The 20,915-nt window shown below is 50.8% G+C and overlaps 1 protein-coding gene and 1 long non-coding RNA gene across 2 annotated transcripts in view; one reads left to right on the forward strand and one right to left on the reverse strand.

Moving 5' to 3' along the window:
• The window catches only part of erap2 (endoplasmic reticulum aminopeptidase 2), a 155,875-nt gene that overhangs the window by 126,343 nt on the left and 8,617 nt on the right, over nt 1–20,915 (reverse strand). The gene's annotated exons all lie outside the window — the stretch shown is intronic.
• On the forward strand, nt 301–18,988 carry LOC119970496. Its single transcript, XR_005461631.1, has 2 exons — nt 301–407; nt 18,822–18,988. It is a non-coding gene; the product is annotated as an uncharacterized LOC119970496 (long non-coding RNA).

Genomic DNA, 20,915 nt, shown 5'->3' on the forward strand with positions numbered 1-20,915 from the left:
ACTTTTATGCTTTAAAGTTGAGTATATTCAAATAAGATTTCGAGTTCACTTGGGTGTAAATATATACCAGCAAAATAAGGGCAGATCAAACCTGTGGATTTTCCCTTCGGAGGAAAGTCGAGATCCGGAGGATTTAACTTTCCTGAAACATTTGGGCTGACTGACCTTTACATTGAATCCAGCATTATTACCACTTGAGGACAGCCTGGTTTCCAAAATGGTTTCTATAATTTGCAAACACTATTTAAAAAAAAATGAAATAAATCACAAGGTGCAGCCATCTAAAGTTACCGCGCTCTCCAAAGGGTAGGTTTATGATTCCATTTTCACTTTCACTTCTGATGGGTGCTCAGAGGAGGCTGTTCAGAGTCTTGCATCTGCCCGAAAATGCTGCTTTATTTCTGAAGGTAAAGTTTAGAGAAATACAATTAGATTGAAGGCAGCGGCGTTCAAAGGAAATGTATGTTAGATTTTTGGCCCCGCATGGAAGCGGCCGGGGTGGGGAGGTGAGGTGCAGTAAGCCTCCTGTGGAGCCCGCTCGCTGCAGCCCTACTCTGGAGTCGCGGCGGCCGCTCAGTTGAACTGTGAAACGCCAGAGACGAGTTTCTCGTAACGTGACCCATTTCCTCCCTAAAATGTGCACTCGGTCAAACGGGATGCATCACTTCATCATCAGGATCTTTTCCTGTCGCTGGATAATTTGTAATAAAACCCGGAAGTACTGTAACATGGAAACATGGCTGCTTCTCCACTCGTGTCAGAGTCTAAGCACATCAGCCACTTCCATGTCCTTCCAGACTCGGGCACATTCTTTTTTAAAAATTTATTTATTTTATTTAGGGCAATTTTACATAGCCAATCCACCTACCCTGCACATCTTTGGATTTGGACTGTGGGAGGAAACCGGAGCACTAGGAGGAAACCCACGCAGACACCAGGAGAAAGTGCAAACTCAACACAGTGACCCAAGCCGGTATCGACCTGGGACCCTGGAGCTGTGAAGCCATTGTGCTAACCACTATGCTTCCGTGCTGCCTGACTCAGGGAACATTAAGCCACTTCCTGTCCTGTCAGACTGTGGGCACATTCAGCCACTTCCATGTCCTGTCAACCTGTGGGCACATTCAGCCACTTCCATGTCCTGTCAGACTCTGGGCACAATCAGGCATTTCCATGTCCTGTCAGACTCGGGGCACGTTCAGCCACTTCACGTCCTTCCAGACTCTGGGCACATTCAGCTACTTTCATGTAGCTAAACTAAAGTTTTAAATCTACTCATTTGTGACACCAGAAGTGATTCTGGATCGAATAAATGAGATATCTCACTCTAATTATCTTATAAAGGAAATTCAGTTGTGTTTTTACACGTCCTGCTTTAAAGTCAATTGGTCCCCACTCACACCATTCACCCATCATCCATGCAGGCTGACATTTGTTGGTTCTGGATCCACCAACACGTTCATTAAAAATCCTTCCCTTTGTCACCTCCATGTTCTGATTCCTTTCTATCTCTAACTTCTATCTCCTGCACTCCAACCTCCCGAACGCTGTCTTCCCCTAGTTGGTGTCTTGTCCACCGTTGACTACCTTTGCCCAAGCATTAGCAGTTCTATCTCTGTCCTGTCTAGGCCTGAAACTCTGGAATTCCTTCTCTAAACCTGCCTGCCTCTCTACCTTTCACTGGCCCTTTATGATACAGTGCTGCAGAAAACTCATCAATTTGAAACACTGTCTTAATGTATCCTTTGTCCATGTGCCAATTTTTTGATGTCAGACTTCTCTTCTGAGAAGCAACCTGGGATGTTTTACCAAGTTAAAGCTAGAGAACTACAAGTTGAAGTAACCTTTTCTTCTTAGTGCATCCGGAACATATATTTGTGCGTGAAGCTTATGTGGAGTTTGGGTGCCTCATATTTGTTGACCTATGAGTTGTGTCCCAAAAGGTTATGGAGCTTCTGGAGCTCGATGTGTGTGCTTCTGCTCAATTACTGAGGGAGAGCAAGGCTGTTAAAGGAGAACTGTTTTACTTTTAATAATTAAATTCTGTGTAATGATCCCCCCCCCCCCCCCCCCCCCCCCCCGTGGAGGTCACAGCCCTATACGTCATTAGGGCAGCAGGGTGGTTAGCGTAAATGCTTCACAGCTCCAGGGGTCCCAGGTTCGGTTCCCGGCTGGGGTCACTGTCTGTGCGGGAGTCTGCACGTCCCCCCCCGTGTGTGCATGGGTTTCCTCCGGGTGCTCCGGTTTCCTCCCACAGTCCAAAGATGTGCGGGTTAGGTGGGATTGGCCATGCTAAATTGCCCGTAGTGTCCTAAAAAGTAAGGTTAAGGGGGGGTTTGTTTGGGTTACGGGGATAGGGTGGATACGTGGGTTTGAGTAGGGTGATCATTGCTCGGCACAACATCGAGGGCCGAAGGGCCTGTTCTGTGCTGTACTGTTCTATGTTCTATCCCTTTCCCCCCCACCACGGAGTATGCACTCCACCGGTAAAACTGGGTGGGACTTCCCCTTAACGAGGGGGAACATCATTGTATAAAAACCCCCGACCTGGGTGCAGGTGGAGGAAGGTGACCCTTTGGGGGGAGGAGTGTTAGTTGTGGTGCACCTAAATAAACCTGAGTTCATTTTATCCTTCTGTGCATTCCTGTGCGTCTCTTCGTTGGATCCTACAACATGCATTCACCTACATTAAATATCAAAGTAATTAGTTGTAATACTAAGAAGTTCCGAATGACATAATAAGGTGTCCTGTAGCGACTTCTGGTGCTGGCCATGGAGTGAGTGGGCACACATTTGGTGGCTCCCTCTCGAGGTGGATTTTTCCGGTCCTTCCCTACCCAAAATGTGTGGTGTTGGATAGCAGAAGGTCCATGAGCACTGCGGGAATGTAAAACTCCTCTGGTGGGACTGGTTTATGGCTCATCGGATGAGAAGTCCAACAAGAAAAAGACAGCAACATGAGCATGAAATGTTTTGTGGTGCGACACAGGAGAAGATGGCAGAGTAGGGGGCAGTGGTGCCCTCCCAGTGTCTACAGAGCTGGTGGAATGCCTGAACAGGAAGTTCCAGCAACAGAGGAAGGAGGCCTTATTGGACCTGGCTAAGGTGGTGGTGAGGCTTAGGGTGGTGATCGAGTGCGTGGAGCAGAGGCAGCAGACACGGGGCCTGATCCCAAAAATGGAGGAGTCGATGGGGAGCATGAGGGAGGTGGAGATGGGGATGATGATGAGCAGTGAGAAAAGACTGAGGGAGAAGCTGGAGGATCTCAAGAACCGCACCAGAAGGCAAAACCTTTGAATCGTGGGATGCCTGAAGGCATTGAAGGTGCGGAGGCCGCTGAGTATGTGGTGAGCATGCTGGAGAAGTTGATGGAGGGAGGTATTTGACCGTCCTCTTGAGGTGGATGGAACACAGGGCGTTGAGGAGGAGGCCACAGGTGGGGGAGCCGCCAAGGATGATAGTGGTGAGGCTGCATTGTTTCCTTGGCAAGGAGAAGATCTTGAGATGGGTGAGGCAGATCAAGACGTGTACCTGGGAGGAGAGTGCGCTGCAGATTTATCAGGACCTTGGAATGGAGTGGGCCGCGGGTTGGCTAAGTGGGCCGGGTACAATCTGATCAAGGCTCCCCTCTAAAGGCTGACCTCTACAAGAAGGTGGGGGGGGTGAAGTTTGGGGTCCTGTAACCCGCTTGTTTGTGTGTTATGTACCAGAAACAAGTTTTATTTTGACTTACCAGAGGAGGCAAAGGACGTTATGAGAGACTATGGACTGGGAGGAGTATGAGGACGTTGAACTTTGGAGTGGTGTTTTGTATAAAATGAGGTGGGTGGATTGGCGAGGGTCACGATAGGGGGGGGGGGGAGTGTGAGTGTGCCTTATATTTTTCCTAGTATGTTTGTTGCTTGACAGGATGGGGGTGGAGGATGGATTGGGGGATGAAGGGCCATCATGCTAGCTGGTTGGCCTAGTTAACAGGAGTGAAATGGAGTGTTGCCAGGAGGAGGGAGTGGGGGGGGGGGGGGGGGGGGGGGGGGGGGGGGGGGGGGGGGGGGGGGGGGGGGGGGGGGGTGGGGGGGGGGGGGGGGGGGGGGGGGGGGGGGGGGGGGGGGGGGGGGGGGGTGGTGTGGGTGATCTTTTTGTTTGGTTACGGGGGTTGGGGATGCTGAGATGGGGTGGTTGGTGTGGCACAACTGTTTTGGGAGAGATGGCGGTGGACATCTTGGGGCGGGCCTGGAAAAATGTGAGACGTGGACCGGGGAGATGGCTAAGAAGGGGATGGATGATCAGCTGGGGAAGGGGGCAGGGACCCTGACCAGGCTGGTTACTTGCAATGTGCAGGGGTTGAATGGGCCGGTCAATGGTTGCATGTTTTCGCACACTTGAGTTTGAAGGTGGACGTTGTGTTCCTTCAGGACGCACCTGAAGCTGGGAGATCAGACGAGGCTGAGGAAGGGATGGGTTGGGTAGGTGTTCCAGTCAGGGTTGGATATGAAGATGAGGTGGCGGTGCTGGTCAACAGGAAAATGGCCTTTGACGTTGACGGTATTGTAGCCGATCTGGGGTCAGGAACGTGATGGTTAGTAGGAAGCTGGAGGTGACACCTGTGGTCCTGGTGAACACCTATGCCCAAATTGGGATGATGTGGACTTTATGAGGCAGGTGTTAGGGAAGATCCGAATGGACTCGCACCGGCTGATAATGGGGGGAAGATTCTAACAGGGTTTTGGACCCGAGGATGTACTAGTCGCGTCCCAGGTCTTTGAATGTATCGGTAGTGGCGAGGGAGCTGAGGAGGTTCATGGGCCATATGGGAGGGGAGGGGGGGGAGAGAACCTGTGGAGGTTTGGGAGGCCAAGGACTGAGAAGATTTTGTACTTCTCACATGTGCACTGGGTGTAATCCCGGATTGATTGTTTTTGTGATGAACAAAGCACTGGTTGGCGGGGGTAGGCGATTCTCTGCTCTCTGACCGCATGCTGCACTGCGCGGATTTGCGGGTAGAGTAGAGAAATACAGCACAGAACAGGCCCTTCGGCCCACGATGTTGCGCCGAACTTTTGTCCTAGGTTAATCATAGAATTTTGGACAATTTTCCATGGCCAATCCACCCAACTTGCACATCTTTGGACGGTGGGAGGAAACCGGAGTACCCGGAGGAAACCCATGCAGTCACGGGGAGGATGTGCAGACTCCACACAGACAGTGACCCAAGTCGAAATCGAACTTGGGACCCTGGAGCTGTGAAGCAATTGTGCTATCCACAATGCTACCGTGCTGCCCTTAAGAAGTTACCCTACACTCCATTATTCTACCCTAATCCAAGTACCTATCCAATAGCCGCTTGAAGGTCCCTAACTTTTCCGACTCAACTACTACCACAGGCAGTACATTCCATGCCCCCACTACTCTCTGGGTAAAGAACCTACCTCTGACATCCCCTCTATATCGTCCACCATTTATCTTAAATTTATGTCCCCTTGTAATGGTGTGTTCCGTCCGGGGAAAAAGTCTCTGACTGTCTACTCTATCTAGTCCCCTGATCATCTTATAAACCTCTATCAAGTCTCCCCTCATCCTTCTACGTTCTAATGAGAAAAGGCCTAGCACCCTCAACCTTTCCTCGTATGACCTACTCTCCATTCCAGGCAACATCCGGTAAATCTCCTTTGCACCTTTTCCAAAGCTTCCACATCCTTCCTAAAATGAGGTGACCAGAACTGCACACAGTACTCCAAATGTGGCCTGACCAAGGTTTTGTACAGCTGCATCATCACCTCACGGCTCTTAAATTCAATCCCTCTGCTTATGAACGCTAGCACACCATAGGCCTTCTTCACAGCTCTATCCACTTGAGTGGCAACTTTCAAAGAACTATGAACATAGACCCCAAGATCTCTCTGCTCCTCCACATTGCCAAGAACCCTACCATTAACCCTGTATTCCGCATTCAGATTTGTCCTTCCAAAATGGACAACCTCACACTTGTCAGGGTTAAACTCCATCTGCCACTTCTCAGCCCAGCTCTGCATTCTATCTATGTCTCTTTGAAGCCGACAACAGCCCTCCTCACTATCCACAACTCCACCAATCTTCGTATCATCAGCAAATTTACTGACCCACCCTTCAACTCCCTCATCCAAGTCGTTAATGAAAATCACAAACAGCATAGGACCCAGAACTGATCCCTGCGGTATGCCACTGGTAACTGGGCTCCAGGCTGAATATTTGCCATCCACCACCACTCTCTGTCTTCTATCGGTTAGCCAGTTTGTTATCCAACTGGCCAAATTTCCCACTATCCTATGCCTCCTTACTTTATGCATAAGCCTACCATGGGAACCTTATCAAATGCCTTACTAAAATCCATGTACACTACATCCACTGCTTTACCTTCATCCACATGCTCTGTGCCAGAGACCTGGCCGCTGGGGCCTTCCCCCGGTAGGTCATCCCCCCCAACAGCATCCAAAACGGTATACTTGTTTTGAAGGGGAACGGCCACGAGGGATCCCTGCACTGTCTGCCTGTTAGTTTTCTTTCCCCTGACTGTAACCCAGCTATTTGTCCAGTACCTTTGGCGTGGCTACCTCCTACCTCCCTTGGTTCAAGGGGAGGCCCAGCGTCCATTGTGGAGGTTGGACGTGGGCTTGGTGGCAGATGAGGGGGTATGCACGAGGGCAGGGTATGTGGATCGGAATGACACGGGGGAGGTCATGTCCTCCACGCTGTGGAGGCACTTGGGTAGGTAGTCAGGGACAAATTTATCTCAAATTTGGGTGCAGAGGGAGAGGGTGGAATGAGAGGAGAGCGCGTAGCTGGTGGATGAGATTATGAGGGTGGATTAGAGGTATTCAGTTGCGTGGGAAGAGGGGCTACTAAAGGAGATGCAGAGGCTCAGTAGGAGTTTGGGTTGGTGTCCATGGGGAAGGCAGTAGGGCAATTGTGAAGGACCAGACGGGGAGTATACGCGTATAGGGAAAATACGAGTAGGACGTTGGTGCACCAACTGAGTAAGCAGACAGTGCCGAGGGAGATTGGTAGGGTGAGGGATGAGAGATGCAAGGTAGTGTCAGTCCCAGAAGGGGTGAATAGGGTGTTTGAGGTAGTATGCATTGGAGGCCTGGCGAGAAATGCATGAGGCGGTTCTTGGATGGGCGGGAGTTCACAAGGGTGGTGGAGGAGAAGGTGTAGTGCTTGTGGGCCCCGATTGGGCTGAGGGAAGAGATGGACTGTGCAGGCGTGATGCAGGCGGGGAAGGCCCTGGGGCTGGATGGGTTCCTAACTGAATCTTACAAGAGGTTTGGTGCGGAGTTGGGGCTCCTGCTCGTGGGATGCACAATGAGGTGGAGGGGGGAGCTCCACCCACCTCCACTCCGCGACCCCCACATTGTTTGCAGGCATCCAATTCGCTGATCTTAAAGAAAGATAAGGACCCAGAGGAGTGTGGGTTGTACCGCCTGTTTTGCTGATAAACGTAGATGCAAAGTTGTTCGCAAAGGTGTTAGCGTCGCGGAAAGAGGACTGTGTGCCGGGGGGGGGGCGGGTCTTAAGGGAGACCAGACGGGGTTTGTGAATGTCGGTAGCTGTCGGCAAATGTGCTCAAGTTGCTCAATGTCATTATGATGTCCTTGGAGGGCAGGCGGTAGAAGCAATGGTGGCGATAGATGCAGAGGAGGCTTTTGACGGGTGGGAGTGGGCCTATTTGTTGGAGGTGCTGGGTCAGTTCAGGTTAGGCCAGGATTTGTGGATTTGGTTCAGCTGCTGTATAGGGCACTGATGGCTAGTGTCCGGATGAATAGGACAAGTTTGGGGTACTTTGGGCTGCATCAGGGGACTAGGAAGGGTGGCCCACTTGCACTGTGCTTTCTGCTCTGGCAATAGAGCCGTAGGCAATGGCACTTAGACATTGAGGTGTTGAAGAGGGATTGAGAGGGGAGGGTTGAGCATAGAGTCTCGTTGTTTGCGGATGATCTGCTGTTATACGTTTCCGGACCCGGTGGGTAGCTTAGATAGGATGATGCAGATCTTGAGGAAATTGGTTGTTTTCCCGGGTTATAAATTGAATATGGAGGAAAAGTGAGGTGTTCCCGATTAATGCTAGGGGGCAGGAAGGCGGCTGGGAAGTTGTCGTTTAGATGATAGTGGCGTTTGGGTGAGTTTTCGGTATCTTGGGATTCAGGTGACACAGCTGCATAAATTGAATTTGCACGACTGGTGGGAGGGAATTAAGGCGAACTTTAAGAGGTGGGATGTGTTGCCGCTGTCACTGGCTGGGCGGGTGCAGATGGTTAAAATGACGGTACCTGCTCAGGTTCTTGTTCGGGATCCATAATCTCCTCATCTTTGTACCCAAGTCCTTTTTTAGGAAGGTGAATTGGATAATTTTGGAGTTCTTGTGGGTGGGAAAGACCATGGTAAGGAGGGTGTTTTTGGGGAAGGAGTCGGGGGGGGCGGAGCTTTGGCGCCTGCCGTTGCAAAGTTTGATGAACTATTACTAGGCGGCAAATATCGCAGTGGTTTGGAAATGGGCAGTGGAGGGGTCGATGTGGGAGCAGATGTGGCTGCGTCGTGTAGGGGGGAGTTTAAGACAATAAGACATAGGAGCAGAATTAGGCCACTCGGCCCATTGAGTCTGCTCCGCCATTCAATCATGGCAGGTATTTTCTCATCCCCATTTTCCTGCCTTCCCCCCCATAACCCCTGATCCCCTTATTAATCAAGAACCTATATATCTGTGTCTTAAAGGCACTCAGTGATTTGGCCTCCCACCGCCTTCTGCGGCAAGAGGTCCACAGATTCACCACCCTGTGGCTGAAGAAATTCCTCCTCCCCTCTATTTTAAAGGATCGTCCCTGATGCGACCATCAATTCAACCAGAGACACAAGTGGAGTAAACTGTGGCTTTAATCGGCTTACAACTGGAGCCTACCTGCGACTGTGCTGAACTGGAGGCGGACTCGCAGGACCGCAACACTTATACTTCCTGTAGGGGGCAGAGCCAAGGGCGGAGCCCTGTACATGCTCCTCATCTCCCCCTGTGGGCAGAGCCGCGCAATAGCTCACAGATGAAACCCACAGGGACACAGTAATGTACAGTGTGAATTATAGTGGCTACACATTCACCCCCTGTTTAAAAATCAAGTCCGGCAGGGGTGACGGGTCTACAAGTTCAGGTTGCCCGGTGCCCGAATCGTGCGTTGCAACCGCGAAGCACTGGTGTTGCAGCCGTTCGGATGGCTGTGGAAGGATGTTTGGTGCGTGTCCGGGGATGGTTCTTCCTGAGCTTCGTTCCTGCAAAACCGGTGTGGCGGGTGGAAGGGAGCGTGGGGCGCAGGGCATGGGAAGTCGGGTGGGGTGTAGTGTGGGAGGTACATTGGCGGTAGTGGTAGTAGAGCCTGCTGGGTGCCAGGTCCCGGAGGGAAACGGTGTCCTGTCGGCCATCGGGGTGTTCAACAACGTGAAGTGGGGGTTTGAATGCAGGAGTTGGATCCTCTCTACCAGGGGCTCGTTCTTGTGTGTCCGAACGTGTTTTCGGAGGAGGACAGGGCCCAGTGTCCTCAACCAGGGCGGAAGCGAGACCCCTGTAGTAGTTCCCCCAGGGAAGGCAAATAGGCGATCATGAGGAGTCTGATACGTTGGCCGTACAAAGGCCACCTAATAGCATGGAGCTCATCGGGGAGGACCTCCTGCCAGTGGGAGGTCGGGAGATTCCTGGATCCGTAGGGTCAGTAGGACGGTCTTCCAGACCGTCGCGCTCTCCCCCTCCACCTGCCCATTCTCCCCTGGGGTTGTAGCTGGTAGTCCTGCTCAAGGCGATGCCCTTACTGAGCAGGTACTGACGCAGTTCGTCGCTCATGAAGTACGAACCCCTGTCGCTGTGGACATAGTTGGGGAAACCGAAACAGGGTGAAGGACACTGTGCAGGGCTCTGATAACTGTATGGGAGGTCTCATATCGGGGCACGGGATGGGAAACGGGAGAATTCATCTATAACTTTGAGGAAATAAATGTTGCGATTAGTTGAAGGGAGGGGTCCTTTGAATCGATGCTCAGGCGTTCAAGGGCCGGAATGCCTTACCAGGTGGGCCTTGTCTGGTCTATAGAAGTGCGGTTTACAACTCTGTGCAGATCGAGCAATTTCTGGTGACGGCTTTCACCTCCTCAGTGGAGAAGGGCAGGTTGCGGCCCTTGATTAATGGGAGAGCCGGGTGACCCCCGGATGGCAGAGGTCATTGTGGATCGCCTGAAGACGGTCGTCTTGTGTGCTGGCGCATGTGCTGTGGGACAGGGCATCTGGGGGCTCAGTGAGCTTCCCAGGACGAAATACATATCGTATTGTAGGTGGAGAGTTCGATCCTCCACCTCAAGATCTTGTTATTTTTGATCTTGCCCCGCTGCGAATTGTCAACATGAAGGCAACCGATTCTTTGGTTGGTGATGAGGGTAAACGTCCAACCTGCGAGGTAGTGCCTCCAGTGCCGTCTGGCTTCCACAATGGCTTGGGCTTCTTTTTCGACTGAGGAGTGTCGAAGTTCGGAAGAGGAGAGGGTTCGGGAAAAGAACGCTACTGGCCTGCCTGCCTGGTTCAGAGTGGCAGCGAGAGCGACCTCCTGAGGCGTCACTCTCACCTGGAACAGGACAGACTCGTCTATTGCACTAATGGCGGCCTTAGCGATGTCCACCTTAATACAGTCGAAGGCCTGGCGAGCCTCGGCTGACAGTGGGAAGAGGGTGGCCTTACATAGTGGGCGGGCTTTGTCCGCATACTGGGGGACCCACTGGGCATAGTATGAAAAAATCCAAGACACCTCCTTGAGGGCCTTGGGACAATGAGGGAGAGAGAGTTGTAAGAGGGGGCGCATACGGTCAGGGTCGGGTCCTAGGATCTGTTTTCCACGACGTAGCCGAGGATGACTAGCCTGGTGGTGCGGAAAACGCATTTCTCCTTATTATAGGTGAGGTTGATTTTGGGCGGTCTGGAGAAATCGGTGGAGATTGGCGTCGTGGTCCTGCTGATCATGGCCGCAGATGGTGACATTATCCAAGTACAGGAAAGTGGCCCGCAGCCCGTACTGGTCCACCATTCGGTCCATTGCTCCTTGGAACACCGAAACCCCGTTTGTGACGCCAAAGGGGACACGGAGGAAATGGAAGAGGCGGCCGTCTGCCTGGAACGCCGTGTAGTCGCGGTTCTCCGGGCGGATTGGGAGCTGATGGTATGCGGACTTCAGATCCACCGTGGAGAAACACGGTACTATACGATCTGGTTTACCATGTCCGCAATCCGGGGGAGGGGGTACACTTCAAGGTGCGTGAACCGGTTAATGGTCTGGCTGTAATCCACCATCATCCGGAGCTTTTCCCCGGTTTTGCCGACCACCACCTGAGCTCTCCAAGGGCTGTTACTGGCCTCTATGACTCCTTCACGCAATAGGTGCCGGACTTCAGATCTGATGAACACTCTGTCCTGCAGACTATACCTCCTGCTACGAGTGGCCACTGGCTTGCAGTTGGCGGTGAGGTTAGCGAATAGTGAGGGGGGGGGGTCGACTTTCAGGGTTGCTAGGCTGCATATAGTGAGAGGGGGCAGGGGCCTGCCGAAGCTGAGTGTGAGGATCCTGAGGTTACACTGGAAATCCAGTCTTAGGAGGAGCGGGGCACAGAGGTCTGGGAGCACGGACAATTTGAAATTCGTATAATTGCCGCCCTGTATCGTTAGAGTCGCTGAGGTGCGCCCTTGTATTTGGATTGAGTGCGACCCCGAGGCGAGAGAGATTGTTTGCCGCGTTGGGAATACTGGGAGCGAACAGCGCCTTACCAGATCCGGGTGAACGAAGCTCTCGGTGCTCCCGGAGCCGAAGAGGCACGGTGTCTTGTGACCGTTGATCCTGACGGCCATCATGGAGCTTTTGAGGTGCCTAGGCCGTGACTGGTCCAAGGTGATGGCGCTGAGTTGAGGGTAGACGGCGGCGTGGTCGGCGATGCTGGAGTGGCCCCGCGATGACTGTTCGAGTTGGGTAGCGGGTGATGGCCAAGATGGCGGCCCCCTTTGCTCGCACGTGGCGGGCTGCGAGGAAGATGACGTCCAAGATGGCCGCCCCCATGGATCGCACGCGGCCGGCTGCATAGGGGGATGGCCAAGATGGCGGCCCCCGTGAGTCGCACAAGTTGTACGGAGGCAGAGTCGGCAGACACGCTGCCACGTTACGGAGTGCGAGCCTGAGAGTCGGAGGAACGAGTGTTCGAGCTGGGGTTAGAGTTGTTGGATTTGGCCAGGCATCCCTTAGCGAAGTGCCCTTTTCGCCCGCAGCTGCTTCAGATCGCGTTGCGGGCCGGGCATTGCTGTCGGGTATGTTGGGGCTGGCCGCAGAAATGTCACGATAGTCCTCCCGTGGTGGGCGGGTGGCCGCGTGGCGCAGGCCTGGGGCAGCCATTAGTCGGGGGTCCACGATGGGGTCGTGTGATCGGCCGGGAACGCAGTTAGGCTTTACCGTGTCCTCCAGGTCCTGGGCCCCTTTTTCAAGAAGACGCTGCCGCACATAATTTGATCGGACCCCCGCAACGGACACGTCTCGGACGGCGAGTTCCATGTGCTGAGAGGCTGTCATGGCCTGGAAGTTACAGTCGCGTGCTCGGGCTTTGAGGTCACGCAGATAGTCATCTAGCGACTCCCCAGGGCGCTGGCGACGAGTTGTGAAGATGTGTCACGCGTAGACTTCGCTCACGGGCCGCACGTAGAGGCGGTCGAGCATTGCGAGGGCCTCGGTGTAGGAGTCAGCTTCATTAAGTTGAGTAGAAATACGATGGCTCACCCGTGCGTGGAGAAGACTTAGTTTCTGTTCATCTGTAACAGGAGATCGTCGACGCAGCCAGGTAGGCCTTGAAGCGCCAAGCCAATGCAAAATAATGTCCTTTGCCTCTGCGGCCTGTGGATCGCGTTCCAGTCAGTTAGGTTTGAGGGCTGATTCCATAGTGGTTCTTTAAGCCGATTAAATTGATGCGACCATCAATTCAACCAGAGACACGAGTTGGAGTAAACTGTGGCTTTAATCGGCTTACAACTGAGCCTGCCTGCGAATGTGCTGAACTGGAGGCGGATTCGCAGGGCCCCAGCACTTGGCGGAGCCCTGTACATGCTCCTAATCTCCCCCTGTGGGCAGAGCCGCGCAATGGCTCACAGGTGGAGCCCACAGGGACACCGTAATGTACAGTGTGAATTATAGTGGTTACACATTCACCACAGTCCCTTTAGTCTTTGATGGTGTCCTCTGTTTCTTGTGTTTCCTATAAGTGGAAACATCCTCTCCACGTCCACTCTATCCAGGCCTTGCAGTATCCTGTAAGTTTCAATAATATCCCCCCTCATCCTTCTAAACTCCAACGAGTACAGACCCAGAGTCCTCAACTGTTCCTCATATGAGAAGTTCTTCATTCCAAGGATCATTCTTGTGAACCTCCTCTGGACCCTTTCCAAGGCCAGCACATCTGTCCTTAGATACGGGGCCCAAAACTGTTCACAAAACTGCTTAAGGGCACTTATTGGTGCTCCTTCCGATTTTGCCAGTTTTATATTCCCTGAGCCTGGTGGTGGTCTCAATGTTGCGAGTTTGGAACCAGTGCAAGCAACGCTTTGGGCTGGAGGACATGTCGCTGTGGGCACTGATATGCGATAATCACAGGTTTGTGCCGGCGGAGCTGTATGCAAGGTTCTGGGGTGGCGGTGAAATAGAGTATTTCAGGACCTTGTTTGTAGTGGACAAATTTTAAGGCCTGGAGGAATTGTAAGAGTTGCCTGAGGGAAATGGCTTCAGATACCTGCAGGTGAGGAACTTTGTGAGAAGAGAGGTGCCATCATTCCTGGGGCTGTCGCCTCTGGTGTTGCAAGATAAGCTGCAGTCCGAGGATGACATTGGTGAGGGGGGAGTGTCAGACATTTATAGAGAGTTGATGGCGAGGGAGGGCTCTCCGGTGGAAGGGATCAAGCGCAAATGGGAGGAGGAGTTGTGGGGATGGGGGAGGTGAGGACCAGGACGTGAAGAAAGCCATGCGGAGGGTGAACGCATCCTCGTTGTGCACAAGGTTAAGCCTCATCCAATTTAGGGTGGTACATAGGGCCCACATGACGGTGGTGAGGATGAACCAATTCTTTGCAGGGATGGAGGATAGTTGTGGACGGTGTGCGTGGGCCCCGCGAATCACGTCCACATGAACTGGGCTTGTCCAAAGCTAAGGGGGTTCTGGCAGGTGTTCTCAGATGTCACGTCCGGGATTCTGGGTGTAGGGGTGGCCTCGAGTCCGGAGGTGGCAATATTTAGAATGTTGGAAGATCTGGGAGTTCCGGTGGGGAGAGATGTCTTGACCTTTGCCTCCCTAAAAGCCCGGAGATGGATTTTGTTCAGCTGGCGGAATCAGAGCCGCCAAAGGCTGTGGTGTGGTTGAGCCACTCGGCAGAATTCCTGCACTTGGTGAAGGTCACGCCAACCAAGCAGAGTCTGCCTAATGGGGAGCAGAGAAGGGGATCACCCAGAGGTGCAAGCCGTTCATTGATTTCTTCAAATGAATTAAGGTGTCAGTGGCGTGGGGTGGTGGGTGGTTTTGGAGTTTGTTTTTCATTGTTTGTGGGGGGAGATAAGGGGGAAAAACTAAGGGAGTGGGGAGACGTGTGGGCTTGGATTTAGGGGTTGTTGTGTGCCTGTGATTTTTGTTCTTGTGGGTTTTTAGTTTTCTGATATTTCTATGTACATATGCAAAATGCCTATAATAAAAATATTTAAAACAAAAATAAAATACGGCGTTCTATAAACCTGAACCATATTGCAAATGGGGCCAGGCTGCATGTTTGTGGCATTCAGTCAATTTGCAGTTTACTCAATCTGGTGGAACGTATAATTTCTGCCCTGGTCAACTGTACCTACCATTGCCATTCTCTGCTTGAAATGTTATTTTTAAAAATGTATTAATTTTATTCCTCACATTGTTCTCAGAATTGCAATCACACCCTCACCCTCACCAGCAAGGCCAAATTTCATGAACGCTTTATGATTGGTGCATCAGAGCTGAGGCATTCCGTGCAAGCCAGTGAGAACATAGCAGTCAACCAGCATCAACTTACTGGGGATTTTCCGCTCATGATCAGTAAAAGAACACAGTTCTAAACCAAAATAACATTTTCAATTTATTTAACTCTCCTCTCTCTCTTCATATTTTTTTCTTCTCCTGACTAATGAACTCTACTTTGTGGTCTATCTACTAGTCGATTGATTCGGAGTTTTTGAAGTTACACTTGCGCATTCTATCATATCACCTAGCCACATTTGGCTGGATTTAATGTGGGCAACAGGAGTCTGGCCCACTGGATGGAGAACTGGTGGGAACCCCATGTCACTTCTGTGCAGGAGCCCAATCAAATTAAGTAACTGTGCGACAGTTAACTGATCAGCATTGGGCCTTGCCTGGGATTTGGACCTCGGCACCGGAAATCCTACTTCCTGAGAGCTGCTGGATAATCGGGGCCGACAGTGCCATTGGAGGCAGTGGTGGCTGCCGGTACTGCTCTGAGGATTTTCCCATGCTAGGCGTTGGATCATTGGACACAGTTGAGTAAGCGGAGTTTGGGAGTTGTGGGGAAGGGTTTTTTAAGAGAGAGAGAGAAGGGTGAGGGAGTTGGAGGTAAGAGCAGTGGGGTTAATTTCAGTGGCCACCCCCTTCCTGGTGCCAGGTCATTTGATCGGGCAAAGAAGAACTCCTCTCCTACCAGGGACCATTGTTTTTTTTTAATAAACATTTTATTGAGGTATTTTTTTGGTTTTACAACAACAAAATAAACAATGTACACGAGTCTATAAACATAGTGCAAAGAGCCTGCTTCCTCCCTTACCGGTCCCATCTTTATTATTCCCCTACTCTAAGCTAAACTAACTCCTCCCCCCCCTTCTGCTGACAATTAGATTTCTGCAGAGAAGTCGATGAACGGTTGCCATCTCCAGGCGAACCCTAACATTGACCCTCTCAAGACGAACTTTAGTTTCTCCAACAGAGAAAGCTAGCCAAGTCAGAGAGCCAGTCTCCGACATTGGGGGCTTTGAGTCCTCCAAGCTAATGATATCCATCTCCGGGCTACCAGGGAAGCAAAGGCCAAACTGCCTCTTTCTCCTCCTGGATCCCCGGATCTTCTGACACCCTGAAAATCGCCACCTCTGGACTCGGTGCCACCCTTGTTTTTAACACCGTGGACATGACGTCTGCAACCCCTGCCAGAATCCCCTGAGCTTTGGGGATGTCCAAAACATGTGGACATGGTTCGCTGGACCCCCACACCCACACCTTGCACACCTATCTTCTACACCAAAGAACCTGCTCATCTGGGTCACTGTCATGTGAGCCTGGTGAACGACCTTAAATTGTATCAGGCTGAGCCTGGCGCATGTTGTGGATGCGATGACTCTACTCAACATCGCCCAGAGACCATCCTCTATCTCTCCTCCTAACTCCTCTTGCCACTTGCGCTTCAGCTCCTCAGTCTGCATGTCCCTGACCCGATTTCCTTATAGATGCCAGAGACCTCCCTTCTCCCACGCACACTCTGGAAACTACCCTATCCTGTATCCCCCTTGGTGGTAGGAGCGGGAAGGTTGAGACCTGCCTACGTAGGACGTCCCGCACCTGGATGTACCTGAATTGGTTTCCCCTTGCCAATCCAAATTTCTCCTCCAGGTCCCTCAAGCTAAGAAAGCTCCTTTCTATAAACATATCCCCCATCCTCTCAATTCCTGCCCTTTGCCATCTCCAAAAACCCCGTCCATCCTTCCAGGGTAAACCGGTGATTATTGCAGATTGGAGACCAGACATATGCTCCCTCCGCTCCCACATGCTTCCTCCATTGCCCCCAGACTCTCGGGGCTGCCACCACCACGAGGCTGGTGGAGTACCGTGTCGGGGGAACGGCAGAGGCGCCGTTATCAATGCCCCCAGACTGGTGCCCTTACATGAGGCCGCCTCCATACGCTCCCATGCCGACCCTCCACCCACTTCCTGATCATGGCTATATTCGCCGCCAATAATAATTACTGAAGTTTGGTAGCGCCAGCCTGCCCTCTCCCTGGCTCCGCTCAAGCATCCCCTTTTTTACTCACGGTGTCTTGCCCCCCATACAAAGCCAGTGATAACTTTGTTAACCATTGTTAAAGGCAACAGGGTTTGCTGGATGGCATTTGGATGTGGAAACCCACACTTTGCCTTGCAGCTGGTCCTCTCACATCCTCGGGGAACAGGGCGTCCCATCTTGTCTCTATGGCATCCAGAGGCCTGGCCAGGTCAGCATCCCAAAGTGTGGGGCAGTCTTCATGGTACCATGGCTATGTACTGGCATTTAAAAGCAGCTCCTCCTTGTTAGCAGGGAGCTACTAGGCATGAACCAACAAATCAGCATGTGGGACAGGCAGTAGCAGTATGACATTCATTGGGGCTAATTTTCGGCACTTTGTGCTGTCAAGTACAGGCTCAGCGATGGGAAACGCTCAGGATGCCATGCCCGAAATGACACTTGGAACTTTTCCCGTTAATTTGCATCCTCTGAATAATTTCTAATTGGTAGACGTTGCTGGCAGATGAGTGATGCAGATGTGGTGCATTGAGTGTGTGGCCAGTGGTGTAGGCATTTGACAACACATTCACTCAACTCGCGTGAAGTCATTAAAATTCCTGTGCCACTGTACCCAGGACAGTAGGGCTGTGCTCTAGGCATAAGATGGGACACCCTGTTCCCCGAGGGGGTGAGAGGACCAGCTGCAAGGCAAAGTGTGGGTTTCCACGTCTCCCAAATGCCATCCAGAAAACCCTGTTGCCTTTAACAATGGTCCCTGGGGGAGGGTCCAGAGGGTGAAGATGACGGTCCTTCCGAGATTCCTGTTTGTGTTCCAGTGTCCCCCCATCTTTATTCGCGGACCTTTTTTAAAAACAGGTTAACAAAGTTATCGCTGGCTTTGTATGGGGGGCCTAGAGCACAGCCCTAGCCACAGGTATCTGATCCCACTGCCATTGCAGAATTTTTTTGAAGTCCCTCCTGCTCCGCTATGCATCGATCATATCTCTCCTCCACTCCACCTAGACCTCCAGTGCAGCGTCAGAAAATCTTGGAGCCCGCTCTATACAATGTTGCACCATTTTTGTCTTTTCCAGGTGAAAATACTTTGCAATACCTTCCAGCATCTGTTTCAGTCGCACACACCTTTAAGAGATACAGGCTGACTTTAAATAATTCAAACTAGTTCTTAGGATTTTGCACTCCCTGTTCAGATGCGCAGTCATTCAGCAGCACGCTGAGCACTGGGCTGTATCTTACAACCATTTAGAATAGTAGGCAACACAAATTGTTCACTGACTACATCAGAAGCAATAAGTGCAGGTTAATCACACATTGTGATTCTGACACACTTCTGTAGGAGTTACTATTTTCATGGCCAGTCTGTTTTATTAAAATTCCTTAATTCAATCAACAGGTTAACTTGAATTTTTGAGTAACATCAACTTTGAATTAATATGAGCATGCTGTAGACACAATCGGGCATATTGTCTTGTAACTTCTGAAGTGATTGCAATATCAGATTAAATTAAGTGTTTTTCCTCAAATACAATACTGTGATAATTAAGTGTAATTGAGATTCACATCAACCATGATCCCTGAATATTCAAACAGGCTAGAGGGGCTGTTCCTGTTCCTATGTTCTTATTGGTATGCTATCAACAATGTTCATAAGATGTTCACTGTAGATAGGTATTGACTACAGTTGCTAATTTATGTATGCTTATTTTTCTTCATACAGGACATTGTTGTTTTCAGTATGCTTCATTTGTAAAAAGCAAGTAACTGAAAAGACATCAAAGGAGGAACAATTTGACTTAGAACTGAAACTATTCTGAACAAAACAGAAAAACTGCAAAGTTCCTTAAAATCCACGCAAGGTGACGGCACCTCAGCAACTAATTTCCAGATGGCAAGCATTAGCTGCTTAAAATTAATTGGACTTCTTGCAACTTTCATCACCCTTTCAATAGCAGGCACCTTAAAACATAACCAGACGAGTGAAGAGGCACCAGATTTCCCACTCACATCAGATGGACAGACATATCCCTGGAACAAGATGAGATTGCCTGGAAGCGTTGTTCCAGTGCATTATGACCTGCTTATACACCCAAACTTGACCACTTTGAAATTTTCTGCATCGGTGAGAATTGAAGTTTTTGTTAAATCAGATACAAACTCCATAATTCTGCACAGCAAAAACCTGGAAATCATTAAGGCATACATTGTACCAGTGAAAGAGGATGGAACAATTGGATCAGAAAGCGACTTGCATCTTTTGGAATACCCACCATTTGAGCAAATTGCACTTCAGGCTGGTGAACCCCTGTCTTCTGGAGCCACACACTTGATTAATATTGACTACATTGCCAATCTGTCAGAAAGCTTCCACGGCTTTTACAAGAGCACTTATAAAACACAAGATGGTCAATTAAGGTAAAACACTTTATTGTCCAATGAAAAAGAGAAAAAATTATTTGAAAATATGAAATGAAGTAGAAAATGCCATACCAGATGCTTTAGCAACTTTCAATACCTTTTAGAAACGGTTAACATTTCAGGTTGAGTTAGGGTGGCATGCTGGTGCAGTGGTTAGCACTGCTGCCTATGGCACTGAGGATTTGGGTTCGATCGTGGCCTCGGGTCACTGTCGTGTGGAGTTTGCACATTCTCCCTCTGTGTGGGTTTCACCCCCACAACCCAAGGATGGGCAGCACAATAACACAGTGGTTAGCACAGTTGCTTCACAGCTCCAGGGTCCCAGGTTCGACTCCCAGCTTGGGTCATTGCCTGTGCGGAGTCTGCACTTTCTCCCCGTGTCTGCGTGGGTTTCCTCTGGGTGCTCCAGTTTCCTACCACAGTCCAAAGATGTGCAGGTTAAGTGGATTGGCTATGCTAAATTGCCCTTAGGTGGGGTTACGGGGATCGGATGTAGGTGTAGGGACAGGGTGAAGGTGTAGGCTTATGTGGGGTGGTCTTTCCAAGGGCCGAAGCAGACTCGATGGGCCAAATGGCCTTCATCTGCACTGTAAATTCTATGATTCTACGTGCAGGTTAGGTGGATTGGCCACACTGAATTGCCCTTTAATTGGAAAACAAAAATTGGGTACATGAAATTTATTTGAAAAAATATAGTAAAAAAGCCAGTCAGTCAAAGGATCTTTTTTTTTTTAAATAATTTTTATTGAGAAATTTTGATTTTATACAACATTGACGCACCTTAGTAAAATACCGAAAATAACAATAATATTAACAATCATATACATTCGCCCCATCCCCATGAACAACCCAGCATTTTAACAACAACGCAAATTAACACACTATAAAGTTACAGAATAAACACTACAAATGAACAACCCCCCCCCCCCCCCCCCCCACCCCCCGGGTTTGCTGCTATTGACCCAGTTACCTATCTCTGAGCCAGGAAGTCCAGAAAAGGCTGCCATCGTTTATAGAACCCTTGTATTGATCCTCTCAGGCAAATTTGACCTTTTCCAATTTATAAATCCCGCCATGTCACTGATCCAGGTCTCCACACTCCATTGTAACAGAATCCTTCGACGGGCTACTAGGGACGCAAAGGCCAGGACACCGGCCTCTTTCGCCTCCTGCACTCCCGGCTCTACCGCAACTCCAAAAATCGCGAGTCCCCACCCTGGTTTGACCCTGGATCCAACCACCTCGACACGTCCCCGCCACCCCCTTCCAGAATTCTTCCAGTGCTGGGCATGCCCAGAACATATGGGCGTGGTTCGCAGGACTCCCCGACATCTGGTGCACCTGTCCGCACCCCGAAGAACCTACTCGTCCTAGTCCCGGACATGTGGGCCCGGTG

This window comes from Scyliorhinus canicula, chromosome 8 (assembly GCF_902713615.1).
Source record: "Scyliorhinus canicula chromosome 8, sScyCan1.1, whole genome shotgun sequence".
NCBI classification, from domain to species: Eukaryota; Metazoa; Chordata; class Chondrichthyes; order Carcharhiniformes; family Scyliorhinidae; genus Scyliorhinus; species Scyliorhinus canicula.